The sequence below is a fragment of the Helianthus annuus genome, chromosome 7 (assembly GCF_002127325.2).
Source record: "Helianthus annuus cultivar XRQ/B chromosome 7, HanXRQr2.0-SUNRISE, whole genome shotgun sequence".
NCBI lineage: Eukaryota > Viridiplantae > Streptophyta > Magnoliopsida > Asterales > Asteraceae > Helianthus > Helianthus annuus.
In genome coordinates, this window is record NC_035439.2 from 84,822,539 (window position 1) to 84,840,510 (window position 17,972).

General features: G+C 39.1%; 1 long non-coding RNA gene across 1 annotated transcript; it reads right to left on the reverse strand.

Moving 5' to 3' along the window:
• Window positions 1–3,942: 3,942 nt before the first annotated feature.
• Window positions 3,943–5,417, reverse strand: LOC110866254. Its single transcript, XR_002551267.2, has 3 exons — window positions 5,285–5,417; window positions 4,723–4,776; window positions 3,943–4,152 (listed from the first exon to the last, which is right to left on the reverse strand). It is a non-coding gene; the product is annotated as an uncharacterized LOC110866254 (long non-coding RNA).
• Between the last annotated feature and the right edge of the window lie 12,555 nt (window positions 5,418–17,972).

Sequence of the window (17,972 nt, forward strand, 5' to 3'; positions counted from 1 at the left end):
CACGTACTTTCACATGCTAATGCTCCATGATTCTACAAATAGCAAATTTCATTTAAAGCAACTATATACCATAATTTCAACATATCCTTTACTAATAAGCTCGTACGATTCACATTTAGCACATATTTGCCTCTCAATCATACTAAAGTAAATCATTAAATACACGTAAGTATCAGACCATTCAAGCACAGGGTATAAGCCTCTAATGCATAATTCTGATCAAAGCATACATTTATCCGTATTCTCATACGAATTCCATCTAACTCATATTCTTCAAATTATTTTCACCACTAATCTCATCATTTTTATATTCATTTATTAACAATTCAGGTTCCTTCACATATCCAAGTACTTTAGTCTACATTTACTTCTTTCATTATTCATAATCATACGTTTCAAACTCCGCTTTATAGGTTCGTCATTCATTCATGCCATTCCATACGCTACATTCGACTTTTACGAATTTCATTTCTTCATTACCACACCATTGTGGTCACATATATCTTATTATACCTATTAAGGACTCTACGGGAACATAAAATAGGTCTTCGGATAACACGGGGACCCCTAGTATGTAAAATGAAACAAAACAGTGGACTGAAACCACGCGTGGAGTTGGCGACGGCCGGACAGCCCGTCGGCGACGGTGCCTAAAAGGCGGCGTCGGCTGAAAACCCCCGTAGGCAGGAGATTAGGGCGTCGGCCCAAATGGTGGCGTCGGCGACGCACAAGACCGGCGTCGGTGACGACATGTCTGCTGTTGTTTCGTTGCAGGTCCTATTTTGGATGTTTTAATCATTTTCTCGGGTTCGTTTCCAATCATACGGGCCCGGGAACTTCCCATTTCACCCCCATTATTACTCCCCCGCATACAATTGTAACACCCCATAATTTTAAATATCATATTTTTAAACTAAATAGCGGTAATAGTCAAGATAAAATAACTAGGAATGAGTAACCTAGTTAGTTAGTGTCTCGACATAGTAGAACAAATATGGTTAAAATATTTGTTTTTAAATATCTTGTGTGTAGTAGAGGGACTAAACTTGTCAAACATGAAACTAGGATGTTTAATAATAAAATAACACACCAAACACACACAAAACAGTGTGCCTGGTTCGATCAGAGCAAAAGGGTGACCAGAGAACCCCCCTTCAAACCCTAACTCTTACAAAAACTCGCAATTGAAGGCTCCAATCAAGTCCAAATCGAAACCTGAATGTAGATTAGTGATCACCTCGTTGAAGGGATCATAAGGTATGTAAATTTTAGTGTTTTTGATTCAACACAAGTTCTAGATAAACTATGAAAAATCGAAATTGAGCTTGGTTATATGATGTATAGATGAAACTTGTAATGAAAACAAGTTTAAGAACAAATACTAGTTGATAATTGCAGAAATCATGTCAAAAATTATGAAATTTATAAGAACCCATTCATAGAATAAGGGGGTTTTGCAAAATAGGCTGAATACTAGAATTATAACTATCACAAGTGATATTACTTGGTATCTATATAATGAATTTAAAATTTGAATGCATGCTTGACATGATGAAACCCAAATGTGTGAATTAATAGGCGAAAATAACAAGTTATGAACTTGATTCTAGTTAGATAAAAATCAGACCCGCTAGGTGTTCGTTAAAATGCCTAAGTGAGGGTTAATATGTTAAGAATCGGATGAAAACGCATATTTGATTATTTTAGCGAATTATGCGGTAATAACTATGAAAAGAGTTCTAAATTGAATGTGAATTGAACTCTTTAGGCGAGAAATCCGGATCGTCGAGTGGACAAGCCGGAGGAGATACGTGTTTGAAGGGTGCGCTTTAAAGGTAAGTGACTTGTCGTCTCGTTACATTTATGTAGATAAACCTAGTCGTAGATATGTTTAATATTGATAATGGCGAAAATGATGGCGTTTGGTATGTCAATGAAGTGGTGTAACTCACTCGACAATCAAACGGGTCAAACTAGTTAAATAAATATGTTTGTTGATGTTATTGTTTAAAATAGCCGTGTTGGAACGTCAATGAAGTGATGTAACTCACTCGACAAACCCAACGGGTTAAATAATGGTCGAATTGGTAGTGCTTGAAACGACTTAAACATCACCCGTTAAATTGGGTTATAAAGCGTAAACCATGGAATGGAAGTGATACGCTAAGGTTGACAAGCCCAGGAATGGGTAATTATGGTGAGAAATCAACATTGATGAATTATGCAAGTACGCGACCTATGGTTTCGTTACATTATGTTTATTTGTTTATTTTAGCTAGTTGTATTGAAATTTAGCGAAAGAGGAAACCCGTCATGTCACTCAAGTGACAAAACTCACTAGACAAGTAATACGGGTCAAAACATTGGTCAAAAGTAGAGTTTGGTATGTCTTTGAAATGGTGGTCTCTATTCGACATCCAAACGGGTCAAAACAATGTCGAGATGTAAATGTCGAAGTGATTGAAACATCACTCGATGAATGGTTATAACTAAAGCGTAAGCCGCGAAGCGGACACGTTAAACTTGTTGCAAATGAACCCATGGTGTGGGGATAAAAAAATTCAAAAATTTATGTTTGTCAAATTGATAAGAGGAGCATGTTAAACTCCTCGAAAACAAAGCATGTTGTTAAGGCGTTAGCAACTCTCAGTAAGGGAGCGAAACGCTATTATTGGTAAACCCGGGAATGGGTAAAATGGCTGAAAACATGAGATGATAACAAAACGAGTTGTAGAACTTGTAAACAAACGCGTCGAATAAACAAAGAGCCGAATTATAGGCCAACTGTTTTAAACTGAAATTTTATGTGAATTGTGTTGATAAACGGGTCCGTAATTTAATTACGGTCGCGTAGGAAAAAGAATTGCGTAAAATGGACTTGTATAGCGAAAGTTATGCAAGTTCTAAGTTGATATTGGTTATTTTTCGTAGCTGGGTGAATGCAGCACAAAAGAAACAACAGTCTGTGAAAAAGAGGGCGTCGCGCTACGCGACGCCAATACAGGATCACCGTCGCGTGCCGCGACGACTGTCGTGGGCCGCGTAAGAGGGGGACTAAGCTGTCGCGGGGCGCGACAGCCCCAAAATTCAGCATTTTGCTCCGTTTTCATTGTTTAATATTGGAACTTGTTTATACGTGTTCTAACACCGTCAAAACTAACTTTTAACGTGGTTTTAGCACTAGGTAAAAGCACGCAATACTCCGGACGAAGATTAAGCGACTTTCAAGAACCGAACGCATCAAACCAAGCTTCCGCATTAATCTATTTTGTTTTAGTTAATATGTAAACTTTTGAACATTGCATGTTGAAGGGTTAAACGGTAGGATGATATCTAGTATATTTTGTCACCGTACAATCGTAAACCCAACAAAGTTTTTGTAAGCTCGCATTTCTAAAATAAATGCGTGTTAATATTAAAAAAATCCTGCTATTTTAAGATGGGTCTTACAACAATACTTAAAATTATATTGCTAGCACATCATACATACTTACATCTACCGAAAACTTAACTTTTACCTCGTGCACGATCTTGGAGCGAACACACCTTCGAGTGAGCCGTCAGTTTGAGTTCGAGCACTCTAACTTGTGCTCGAATCCCTCAAACCTCGGCTCTGATACCAACTTGTAACGTCCACTTTTCATAAGGTCTAAACTCAATACTTTATTGTCGAAAATCATGACCCAATTTGAACTTTTTACATAGCATTAGAAATAAACTTAATTGTTGATACAAAAACCATTTCCGTTTAGACATTCGCAACCAACAAGGTTTATACGTAAGACGTGGCATACTAAGATTTAAAGTTTAACAACTAAACATAAATTATTTGTAACAAAAGTATTTGAAACACCTTTAATACACATTCGGAAATATTATTAATGACATACTATTTCTAACAAAAACTGGGCATGACCTGTCCGTAACATGAGCGGTTCCCTGTTTTTAACAATCATCATCATTTCAAGAAATTCTACGACACGTTCAAAAGACATAACATGTTAAGCTTTAAGGTCTAGCTACTAAACAAAAGTTATATACCACAAAAGTATTTTTGACCCATAACATAATTACAAAGTAGCGGAAGCGCGTGATGGACATGATTCATGTATGTTCGTTCTAAGTCGCCAAGCCATTATGTAGAGGATTTACCTACATCAAACAACAAACTTGAAGAGTTAAATTCCATTAACTATGTTACATTTTATCTAATAAACAATTCATCTATTTCGTGTCTTCACATTATTCTTGCACTTACTACCCATCGAAATGGGTCAAACATACCTATCTCAAAATAGAGATAAAACATACCATTCATTACTTTCCCGTTGAAACAGGTCAAAACATACTATCTCATTATTGAGATAAAACATACATTTATTAACCCGCTAGAAACGAGTAATTACATTCGTAAAATAAACTTCCATTCGGTCCGTTTATCACAGATGAATACGTTCCTTTCATCTTTTGTACTTCCATCAACTCCAAACCGTTTATAATGGTTCGAGTAATTACATTCATTTCTTACATAACTTTCCAATATACGGTTTATTCGAGACAAACCGATCATAACACAATATGATTCATAAACTTTCTTTTCATATAACCCGTTTATGACGGGTCATGCTATCTATAACATAACTACTACGGACTACCATAATTATGATTTTGATATAAAACGACAAGTTACAAAATAAAGTTTGTATGCATAAAACAACATACCTCGATCTTGCGAGCTTTCCAATTTCCTAGCGTTTGAGCTTTCTTCTTTTACGCCTACATTAATACATTCACTCTTTTAGCCCAAACTATATCATTCCATCATTCATATAATTCCTCATATGACAACATTATCATAAATGAACAAATTTCACATATTTGTTCTCTTAGACATTTCATCGAACACTTGGCGGGTTTCGCATTGATAGGACATTTTGTACAAATATTCAAAGACATAATCCTAATAGTTCATCTAGTAACTTACCAATAATCAACCAAATTCATAAATCCTTCTTAACCTTCACTGATTTATTTAACATTTCAAGTATTACAACAACATCATATGTTAGAATTACACATGATTACTTCTGTTTTTGATCATCTTATTCATAACATATTTTTATCAAATGGGTTTATACTAAAATCATTCAATGACCTAAAACCAAGCATGATTCTTGTTCTAGAGGGCATTCCTAACTCCAATTTACACATTTTGTTACATGAACTCAATATAGGGTTGTAACCCATTTCCTATAAAATCATAATTTCGAAGAATTGAACTTACCACTTCAATAATCAAGTTCAGTAGAGCATTATTTGATGTTCATGCAGTGGATTATCCTTCAATTTCAAGTTTAATTGTTTGATTCTTTGAAACAAGGGTTTCCCCTTGTGCTCTTGTTCTTGTTCGATCCCCAGACACACACACTGTGTGTGTTTTAGGTTTAGTTCTTTCTTATAAATTAAGTTTTAGTAATTTACACCTTTGGCCCTTCTAGTTTATTTACTTATTTATCTTATACCTTTTTCATTACATTACTAATATTTGTATCATTTCCATTAACTAAGTTAAATCTTTAATTGATTTAACTTTTATGTCTAGTGTATCTTTTTGGGGTGTTACACTATGTATCCTTTTAACGACAGTATGTGTAATTATTTACGAGACTATCACTGTCCATCAACGCATGTGTAATTAACTCTAATGCCCACCTGTCAGAAGCTTTCAAGGCAATTAGATTAATAATTGCAAAACACGGGTACCTATTCAAAACATCTATTAACATAAGATATTATATAAGCCCGTGTATCACACGGGTAACTAACCTAGTTCATTTCATGAATTTATATCTCAATTTCATTATCTCTAAGCAAAAGTTTTAGCCAAAGTTTGGTTTTGGTTATTAATTGGGATTAAACGAATCAAATAAAAAATCGTCAATCTAATTGAATAAACCCGATTATCTAAAAACCGGTTTTTAATAAAATAGACTAACCGATGACTTCGAGTTCCATTGAGAATAATAATCAAACCAACCGAATAATACACACCCTGAAAGTATCTGTGTTTTTTCGTTACATAACGTGAGCATCCTACTAATATTATAAAGGGTGAGGATCAAATAGGGAGTTTATTTTGGCTAGGAAGGATATGAAGCAATTGGATTATGACATGTGGCAAAATTTAAAATAAAGAGGATGAGTATTTTAGTCAATCGTATCATTTCTATTTCCTTCTTCTCCCCAGTAACTTCAAAACCCACCATTTTCAAAACCCATCATCTTCAACCATTTCTTCACTTTCTATCTCAGTAATCACTACATTAGAGTGCGATTTTCGTTACCAATCAATGATTCAAACACCCGATCAACGTGTTCTTCAGCTTTTTTTGAAGAAACCTAGTTTAATTTCATACAATATCTCATTTTTTTTCCTGTGATTTTGAAGCGAATCACTCGATTCGCTCGATTCGATCGCTGATAAGTGTTTCTAACATTCAAATTTCGTCAATCGTTGAAGAAATCAGAAGAAATCGGCTTCGATCTATGTAAGAATTTTTTGAGTTTCATTTTTACGATCTGGGTTTTTGAATTGAGTCATTGCGTTTTACGATCTTGGCGGGGGTCCGGGGGCAGCGCCCCTGGGAGCAGGGTCCAAGGGGCAGAGCCTGGAATTTTTTTTTTGATTAAATTGCTTTAATAAAAATGCATCAGAAAATTTAATTTTCTAGAAATTGCCTCATTTCGAAGACAAAAATTCGTAAACAGTTTTTGATTTCCTACTCCCTGGTTCAGACAATTCACAGACAGTTTTATGTGTCCATTGCGTTTTAGAAATATGCAGTTTTATGTGTTTTCTGGCCATTGCGTTTTAGAAAAACACATTCTTGAAGTGTTTTTAGTCCATTGCGTTTTAGGTAAACACATTTTTATGTGTTTTCAGTCCATTACGTTTTAGAAAGTACACTTTCTTTTGTGTTTTTAGGTCATTGCGTTTTAGAAATTAGACATTTTTAAGTGTTTTCTGGCCATTTTGTTTTACAAATAAGACATTTCTTTGTGTTTTTGGTGCATTGCGTTTTAAAAAAAATCATTTTTTACGTTTTTTTGTCTATTGCGTTTTATGCAACTGTGTTTCTTTCCATTGCGTTTTACGCAACTGGGTTTTCGAAAAAAAATTTCAAAAATACAGCAATAGTATACTCGTTTTAAAGATAAAAAAACGCTCGTTTTTTGGTGCAATTTTTATAAAAAAATAATGTCGTATGAAAAAGTTATTAACGTTTAAAAAATTGGAGGGGAATTGGAGAAGAGAGAAACTATTGTCCTGGATTGACTAGAATGCCCTTACACAAACCCACACGGCTCTTTTTTTTTTCCCTTCAATTTCACTCATTTAATCTTATACCTTGATTACATCAATTGACGGTCAAGATTACTTCATAGCCTTCGTAACCAAATAAACTTACTATTATATCTTAACCCATTACTAGGGGATGGTTCAAATGAAAACCACTTTTATTGTGAAAACTCGAAAACTAACTAAAAAAAGCCTAAAAAACACACAAATTTTTTTTTTCAATTTTTTTTTTTATAAAAATCGCTAGTTTTTATATATAAAAAAAACTTTTTTTCAAAAAAAAAAAAAATTTGTGTAGTGTACATGTGTAATAATACACATGTGTAGTACACATACATATGTGCAGTATTACACATGTGCACTACACAAAATTTTTTTTTTTTTTTTTGAAAATTTTTTTTATATTAAAAAACCTGCGAAATTTTGATTGCAAAAAAAAAAAAAGTTAAAAAAAAAAAATTTTTATAAGTTTTTTTGGCTTTTTTTAATTAGTTTTCGAGTTTTCACAATAACTAGTGGTTTTCATTTGAACCTTCCCCATTACTATTATATCTTAACCCATATTATAAAATCGATACAGTAGAAAAGCAAAATCGGTAGTGAAAATACAAAGTGGACAAAGTCAAACGAAAGATTAACAAAACCAATTACAAGATGAACTGTGTGAAATTGTGTTTTTGTTTATCAAATATTTAAATTTAAATTAATTCTGCTTATAATATGTTATATTGAAACATGGCAAATAAATTAATTTATATCATCAAATATTTAAATATGTGTTTATATTATCAAATATTTAAATGTGTGTTTACATTATCAAATATTTAAATCTGTGTTTTCGTTTATCATATATTTAAATTAAAATTAAAATTAAATCTGCTTATAATATTTTATATTGAAACATGGCAAATAAATACTATAAAATTGCAATGGATAAATATGACACCTAATCTATATCTATATAATATCTATATCTATATCTATATCTATCTATATAATATAATAAATAAGACGAATTTGGACCACATGTCATGTTAAGGTGAAGTTAGAGACTAATTTTAGAAGGGTAACAATATTAGATAGCCTTCTTTTTTTTAGACGCATGATCCGGATGCATTTGGGTCACCCATGTTTTCAAATGGATCATATATATTCCTTTTAACGCTTTCGTCTCTCTCATAACTTCACTTTTTCACAAACCCTAAATACCCAAGCTTTCATCCCCTGCTTCATTGTTCTTTGCAGATTCGGGTAAACCACAAAGATGGAATCGGATCACTTATGTTCTTTTGTCTCTTTTATTGATATCTTTCACACTTTTGTCTTTTGTCTCTTTTATTGATATTTTCGGGGTGTTACAACCTTCAACGCATCTACCACTCCTATCCTGATTCCTTACGACATCATTCAACAATTTACATCAATTAAAACTAGAAAATAAATTTAATCTAAACATGTATTATATTTGGACATACAATATAACTTAAAATAATAAAATTCAAACTTCGCCAGCTATAAACTTTTTAGTTTATAATGACCGCAAATGAAAAGTTTTTTAAAACGCGTCAGACTTTGTAGTTTGCTCATGACCTCCAAAACGTTGAGCCAACCCTAAATAGTTATGTCAACTTTATAAAAGAAAAACACATATACCATTATTCATTTTATTGTCTTTAATTTGAGTATAACATTGCCCTTTTAGTTATCCTTAAAAGACTACTTTAGAATGGGTTATGCACTAAATATACAAACAATGCATGAAACTCAAAGACCCTCTGTGCGTCTTAAATACTTTAGTTTATAATGACCGCAAATGAAAAGTTTTTTAAAACACCTCAGACTTTGTAGTTTGCTTAGAGACTCAAAAAACGTTGAACCAACCCTAAATAGTTATGTCAACTTTATAAAAGAAAAATACATATACTATTATTCATTTTATTGTCTTTAATTTGAGTATAACATTGCCCTTTTAGTTACCCTTAAAAGACTACTTTAGAATGGGTTATGCACTAAATATACAAACGATGCATGAAACTCAAAGACCCTCTGTGCGTCTTAAATACTTTAGTTTATAATGACCGCAAATGTAGAGTTTTTTAAAACGCCTCAGACTTTTGCAGTTTGCCTAGAGCCTCAAAAAACGTTGAACCGACCCTAAATAGTTATGTCAACTTTATAAAAGAAAAAATACATATACTATTATTCATTTTATTGTCTTTAATTTGCGTATAACATTGCTGTTGAAACAATGGTTAACCGGGCAAGGTTAATACACTGGTCTCGTCAAGAAGGGTTAATCCCTTCCTCTCGAGGATCGCTGGCTGGATCATCCGCCGGATGATCTCCTGCACAAGGAAACAAGCCGTGACTCGTAACAAGGAGGATGGGGTGGGGGGTACTCCTTGTTACCACTCTCCGGCGTGAGAATCAGTAATTTGCTTGGGAAGCAAAGTGTGATAGTAGTAGTAGTGAGAGAGTTGTGAAGAGATACCTCAAACCTGGTTTGGGGTTGGTATTTATAGCCGAGGAGTGAAGGAGGAGCTGAAGGGACGGACTGACGACGTGCTGCCCCTTTGCAGGTGTGTCAGGCTTGTCGGTTGTGGAGGTGAAGCCACGTCCTACTGCAGTGTTAGTCCGTTGCTTACGTATGGCCTGATAGGCAGCTGCCAGTGGTGCCACTTGCTCTGTGTTGTCAGTCCCACATGCTCTGTGTTGTCAGTCCCACTTGCCTAGTGGGCAGGATGCGGTGCGGGCCGCATCGCTGCCTGCGGTAACCTTTGATGTTCCTGCGCTCCATGTTTTGACAAAGACATATGCGGGATGCGGTGCCAAGCCGCATCGCCGTCTGTGGTGACTGTTGCTGTTGCCCAGATCCCTTGTCGTGACGAAAATGTCCAAATGATGCGGTGCCAGCCGCATCGCTATGCACGTCCGCTTTCATACACAAGGTAAGGTTTCTTCTTATCCTTTAACCGATTAGATTCGAAGGATGCGTCCGCGTGGACGCAGTTCTTTGCTGGTGGGGGTTTTTTGATAAGGGTAATGGTCACTCGCGGTCAGGTGGCGCGAGATTTAGGACCATACCCCTTCAAGTCCCCCCAGTCTAGTGTTGCTGTCTCATGCCAGTTGCATGTGGGAGGAGCACTGGACTATGGTGTCTAGAAGGTAGTTTCCAGCTTGGAGAAAATTCTAAGCCATGTAGATGGCATTCGCTTTTCGTAAATCAAGCTGGAGATCTGGTAGAGTCATGTGACGTCTCTTCCGTACCGGTGAGCAAGTTTCGTCTGATGCGAAATTTTCAGCCGTTTGGGTAGCGGGCTACCTTTTTCTGATGTCATCAGGTTGGTTGCCACCTATTGGTGTGTCGAACCAACCTCTGAGATCGTGTATCCGTCTTTGAACCAACCTTTGAGGTGGTGAATGAAGAAGAGAGGAGGCTTCGAACCAACCTTTGAGACGGTGATCGAAGATATCTATGTCTGCAACTTTAGTTGTTACCTCTGCGGTAGCTGATGCAATGCTGCAAGTGCTTTGCTCAAGCTCTATGTTCAGCAATTGGACATGCAATGATGATCCCTTTTTTGTGGGGTCTTCGTGTTTTTCAGTTTAGCTCTCAAGTAACCGCACGTCCTTTGCGGTTACCTCGTTGCGTCATTGTTTGGCTATGTTTGGTCGAACAATGTGAATCTGTACTATGGGCCAATAAACATGGTTATGGGCAAGGTTGTGCCCACCATTGTTTATTCTATGCGGCGCATAGGTGGGCAACAAAGTCATAAGCAGACTTGTTACCGCTGTTCGGTCGCTTGTTGTTCAACGAGATCTCCTTAGATGATTGGAAATCTCGTTCGCATTTGTTCTGTAGCCCTTTTCCTTCACGCTCCAATGCCGAGGAGTTTTCCTTGAAGTAGCTTCGTTCATCTGTGTGATGACTTAGTTGTGGCTCTTCCGTAGCAACCATTTGCGGAGCTATAGGTGTGTCCGCGGCGACTCATAAGTGTCTGCGGTTTTGTAACCCAAGACTCGCTTGAAAAGAGTGTGTTGCTCGGATGTGTCTCTTGAAGGATCAGGAGTCAGGGTTGCTGATGTGCGTTCGCGTACATTCCCATCCTTTTTCCCTAGGGAGAAGCTGTTTACGCACCCTCTGTGGTTGTGAACCGGACACGAGGGATTTGAAGCTTGAAGAGAATGAAGGCAATGCGGGTTACAACGTTGGTTCTGAGCATCTGACACACCTGTACGGGCTCGTGTGTGTCATTTCCGCATATTCCACGTGTGCTCGTGGGTATATGCAGATATAATTTATATCCCCTTATATAATGTAGAGATATATATTTTTTTGCCTTTTTTGAGGCGTATGTAAAAAAACGACATGCGGTATGGGTTATGGTGCGGTATACCAGGGAAACCGCATGCCGCTTGTGTTTGGATAATGTTGTCGCTTTTTGTTGCATACGTGGCTGAGCGCACATGTGAGTTGGTGTAAGTTGGTGAGATTTCCTGGCATGTGCTGAAATGAAGGGACGTTTGCTCTGTCCGAGGTCATAAATGCACTGTAGCAGGAGTGTAAACGTCTCCTTTGTCAGGCGCGTGTGCGGCCACGCGTGCGTGGTAACCGTCAGCGGAACCGTCGCTGAACACGTGGCGTTGCGTAATTCATCCTTTTTGAACGTGATGATTCAGTTACCCCTCCGCATTTATTGCGATGAGTATATAAGGGGAAACCGTTTGTGGTTTCCCCTCACTTGTTTCAAAATTTCAAAAATTTCCCGGTGAGAGAAAGAAGGATCCTTCGTCTTCTCCGATCAAATGTTTGAAGTTTCCGGTGAGGTTTCCAAGTTCTTCGAGAACTCGTTGTCTACTTTCTGTTTTCGACAATGTTATGGCTGAACCATCAAATCCTCATAATGTGGAGGGTGAAAACTCTGAACAACAGTCGCCGGCGGCGGCTGATGAAGATGAAGATGATGGTGGTGTACCCGGTGGTGGTCTACCGGTATTAAAGTGGTACAAGGATTATTTTGAGACCCTGATGACCAGCATTCAAATGCCCCAAGAGTTTGGGGCTACCTACCCAGGAGAAGGTGACACCGATGCCGACGCTCCGGCGGGATGTCTCACCTTGTGGGCTGACTTCTTCTATGATGGCAACCTCCGACTGCCATTAACGGTATTTGTTGCCGAAGTGTTGGAGTATTACCGGATTCATATCTCCCAACTGAGCCCATTTGGGATGATTCGAATCAGGAATTTTGAGTACACTTTTCGTGCTCTTGGTTTGGATGTTACTGTCGAAAATTTCCGGCGGTTCTACCAGTTGATGGTGAACACCGGGTTCTTCTCCTTCAATCAGCGGTATGGGAGTACCAAGCTGATGACCCCTCCCAAGGGTCTGACAAAGTGGAAAAGGAAGTTTTTCTACGTTAAGGCTGTTGCGGTCCATGCCAACATGACGTTGCAGAACGTGAACGAGGGCATTCATGCGGAGGATATTGCTATTCCTACCGCCAAGTCGGTTGATTGGTTTCCAAGGCTGTAACCCATTGAGCTTAAGAGGCTGGATAATTCGCAGCTGCGGGTGTTGCGGATGATGTTGACTAGGCCTGATAGGAAGGCAAGGCCCGTTTTACGGGAAAAGAGTGGTGGTAAGCATTTTCACTCTTGTGCGGTTTCCTTGCGTCCTTATTTGTTTTACTGATTTTGCATGTTTTATCAGAGAATGCTCCCCTGTGGAGGATGTTTGAGTCAACCTTCGAGGGCAAGGTTGAGTTGGTTCCGTGCTCGGAATGCGAAGGTTTCAACTTGGAAATCGTTGGCAACTTCCGCGTTCCTGATCGCGCGGCGTTGAATGCGCAACTGCCGCAAGGCAAAGGTATAATCTAAGACTTCCTTTTTATTTTAAGTTCACCCTTGTGATTTGCTTGCTTGATTGTTTAAACGCAGGCAATCTTGGGGCCCTGGGGAAGTTTGAAGTGAAAACTGTCCCCAAGAAACATGCGGAGAATAAGCATGCGAGGAAGGTCCCGTAGGGTCGCCGTAAGAAAAACCCTAAGGTTACTGTTGTCCCTCCTTTGGTGTCGCAAGCGGCAGGTATATCTCGTTCTTGTTTTCGCCGATACACCGATTACGTGGTAGTATCTGACACCCTTGAGGGTTTGGGTGTTCTAGGTGGTGGTGCGGCTGCAGGTGGGACCTCTGCGGGTTCGGGTCCTGCTGGTGAGAAGAAGAGAAAACTAGAGGAGAAAGCTGCTGGTGCCGGTGAGATAAAGCGTCGGAGGATACAGAACAAAAGGTCAACTGGTGCAACGCAAAAGAAACCTGCGGTTACTTCTGGTAAGTGATTTATAACCTTTGTTTTGCCATTGTAACTTGTTTTTTTGATGGTTATTGCTTTTTTGTTTGCAGAACCGCAACAAGAGGACTTCTCCTCTTTGTTTGATGCTCCTCTTTCTCCCGCGCATAAGACGGCTGCGGATGCGGGGGTTAATAAAGAATTTACCGGTCCTTTTGTCAAGGTGGTGAGCGAGCCTTCTGTGCAGGTAGAGGGTACTGGGGAGAAGACTGCGGCTCAGATTTTTGACACTGTTGATTCCTCTGATAATCTGATCACCCCAAATGATACTGATGATCTGAATTTGAGGTTTTCTGATGTTGAAAACAAAAGTCTGATGCTGAAAAGCACAAGTCTCCTGCCGCCGAGAAGGTTTCTGGTTCCGCTTACGGGGGTGCGGGTTATGAAGGGCCTCCGATTCAGCCTGGAGAGACTGAATTGGAGCACTACTACCGCACCTACTCGGAGGACCGGGCTGTGAACTATCATCGCCCCCCGTGGAGTGTTATGCAGGGGATGATATTGCAAATAATCATTCCTTCTGTAAGGAGATTTTGGGTGGCGTGGGCACCCCGTTCGAAGTTAACCGAGCCCGCGCTTTGTCGCGTAAGCTCCGGGTCAACCAACTCTCTTCCATGCTTGTGGGGAGTTCCATAATGGCGAATGCCATTATGGAGGACTACCAGGCATTGGGCCGCAGGGAGGAGGAAGCTGCGCGCTTGCGGGCTGAGGCGGAAAAGTTGGTGAAAGCTGCTCGCGAGGGTGTGGAGCAGCTTGAAAAAGATAAGGCTGCCTTTGAGAAGCATAAGCAGACCGAGGAGTGGGCTGCAACTGCTGAGTTAAACAGGTTCATACTCTTGTCAAGTTGCTTTCTGATGAGCGCAAGAGTTGGAAAGAAACCCTTTCTAATGAGCGCAAGACATGGAAAGAATCTTGGGCCAAACAGAATGAAAACCTGTTTCGTGTTCGTCAGGAGTTGGCCAATGTCAAGGCAGCGAATGCTGCTTTGGTTAAAGAGAAGGCCGCGGATGAGGCGGCCGTTGGTAAGGCCAGGGAGGCGGAGGCCCGGGTTGCAAAGGCTCTTGAAGAGGCTAAGGAGGTGGGGGCCCGTGCTGCCAAGGCCCTTGAAGAAGCAAATGCTTATCACTCCCTTTTAAACACAACCGTTGGAAGCCTCCAGGTATGAGTTGTCTTTGCTTTTTGAATTTGTAGACTTCTTTCATAAATGCTTATCTTTGTATGCCTGTGTTTCTTGTTTTCGAAAGGCTGAAGTGCAGAATCGTGAGGCCATGCTTGCGGAGGTTACTGCCCGCGTGACTGAAGCTGAAAGGCGTGCTAGCGTGGTTGCTGAGGCTAGAGATAGCCTTACCTCTTCATTCAATCAGCTTGAGACTGACCGTGAGTGGATGCGGTGTCACGGTATTGGGCATGTAAGTATCTGGTGGCCTTGCTTTTGTTTGGATTTGCACGTGATAACCTTATTGCTTGTGTGTTGCAGATTGTTAAGGCTATCCTGGATGCGCCTGAGACTGCAACTGGTATAGACCTGATTATGTTGGTGCACCGAATGTCTGTTTACTGCGTCTTTATCGAGTTTTAGGTCTAGATAGGTTAGATTGGAACTCGGAAATCAAGAATAGGGTCTTAGAGTGTCATTCCGCTCCAGAGTGTCGAGAGTATGATTCCGCTCCAAATGCTTATAGGTGATTTCGCTCCAAATGAACTTGTTAATTCCGCTCGAGATGATCACTCGATAGGTTTTCGCACATTTAGTAGATTTGTTCGGGATATAAACCTAAATTTCAAAACGAAACTTATTTCGTGGGGAACACTACTCGGATATAAAGGTAACCCCTGAAATCTCGTTTGAAAGATCCCTCTTTCTGAGATACTAGGTCTTTATACTCAGTGATATCTGGGGTATTATTTCGGGACTTCTACTGAATGGAAGTTCTGACCTAGTCCCCAAATAATACATTCTGCATTGCTTGAAATATAGCATCACCCTCAGCATAAAAAACGATGAAACATTGCAAAATGCTAATCATGTGCTGTTGAAACAAAAGATCCTCTAAAGGGGACACACCGAAAAGTCGAAGCCGTCATCTCTCTGCGTATACGAAAGTATCGACCTGAGCTCTCACGGCCCTCGCATCTAACCCCTGACAGATATCATCTGTGGTATACTCACCTGTAAGACTGAATATTGGGATTTTGGATACGCGAGTATATTCAAGAGGTGGGACACATGAATGAGTTAAGTTCCTAAAACATCTAAATCGTATCCTGAGTAAATTGAAATTTGTGTGAGAATTTAAAGTGGATCAGTATATCGACAATCTACATGAATTGTTTAATTCTGAGTATGAAATTAAGCTTAACGGTACTAGTAACTTGTCTGATAAGCTGATATGATTCCCTGACACGCTCATCAAAAATATGTTTGTAAATAGTTTACATTCTGCAATTTAAGTTTCTGTATTTCATTTCCTAGTTTAGAAACTTTATTAAAATCCAAAAAGATTTTATTGCTGCTTTATTTTCCGACAAACTAAAGTGGAGAGTTGATCGTTGGATTCTTGAAAGATTGAAACAGATGCAGGAAAAGTTCTGGACTGGAGAATGAGGAGAGCTTATCTTGTTGAAGATTGAGTTGTTGAAAAAGTCAAAACAAGTTCATTAACTTGATACTTGTTATTTTCAGAAAAATGTTTGAAAATGTTAAACAACAATCAGTTTGTTTTGTCACAAGATCAACCAAGGTCATTAAGTTGAACTTGGTAGTTTAATTGAGTAATCAGGGTCATTAACTTGGACCTGAATACTTGAGTGGATTTCTAAACTGATAGATATTGTGATTTATTGTTGAAAATCAATAGATTGTAATGTTATTGGTTGAGTAACAGGTTATGGATTTTATTATTCCTATGGCTTAAAAAGTCAAAGTTTGAACCAGACCAAGACCCTAGATCCCAGCATACCGAGAGGGGGAGTCTGTGAAAGGGGGAGTCTAGAGTTCTAGATCAACAGTCAAAGGGGAGATTGAAGATGGAGCTAGGTTGAGTTCCTGAACCTGTGTGAAGAGAGAGTTGTTTACAATGAGAAGACAGAGTTGGAGAAAAGACCAAGACTGAAGACTCGACGCCGAAGACTTCGTCAACATCCAAGGGGGAGTCTGTTGGTGCACTAAATGTCTGTTTACTGCGTCTTTATCGAGTCTTAGGTCTAGATAGGTTAGATTGGAGCTCGGAAATCAAGAATGAGGTTTTAGAGTATGATTCCGTTCGAAATGACATTTGTGTCATTTCAAGCGAAATCAATGTATCATGTAATTCCGCTCCAAATGGTCTTAGGTGATTCCGCTCCAAGAGGTCATAGGTGATTCCGCTCCAAACTGTAACAGGTGATTCCACTCGAGTGATCACATGGTGATTCCGCTCGAACCATTTCAAGCGGAATCAGCCACACTATATATATGAGTTGTGTGATCTCATTCAGTATTGGTAGGAGCGAAATTAGAGTCGAGGTGCTGCCGAATTTTTGTCAGAAATCATTGTAATAGACTCAGAAAGCATTAATAGAGAGGAAATTAAGAGGATATAGCTGTTGTAACTTTGTTTACTTTGATTCCGCCTCTGTATTCAAAGATGAACTGCCTTATACTGACTATTTAGGGTCGCACACGGTCCAACAGATTAAGCAACGTGCCCGGGATGTTGGCTTTAAAGCTGGTTACAACCGATGCATCAGTCATATGAATATTCTGGCTCAAGGCGAATACACCGATGAACACTCTGGTTTCCATGGTGTGAATACTGAAGCGCGTCTCAACGCGGCTTCTGCATCATTCTATGAAATGTCTATTCCTGCCCTTGAGAAGCTTGACGAATGCTTGGATGCGGAAGACTATGTAGACCGTTTACTGATGTTGTATGCTGATGCTGAAGAATCGGAAGAGGAAGAGGCTGTTGGTGACGGCAAAGATGGTGCGGGTACCAGTGGGACAAAGTAGGACTAGGTTGGCCTGCATGCCCCTTTTGTTTGTTTTCCTCTTATGTAAATGTTAGAACTTTATGTAAATCCGTTGTACACCGCATGGGTGTAAGAATTTTTGAATATAAAGTTCAATTGTTTTTGCTCAATTTGCACAAGTGTTTTTACTTCTTGCATGTTTGAACGTGTGTATGCAGAACTCTACTGTCACACCCCGATATTTACACGTTTCACCGGTGGGCTCGGTGGGGGATTATCGTGACGTAGTTGGTAACATTACAGTCAAAC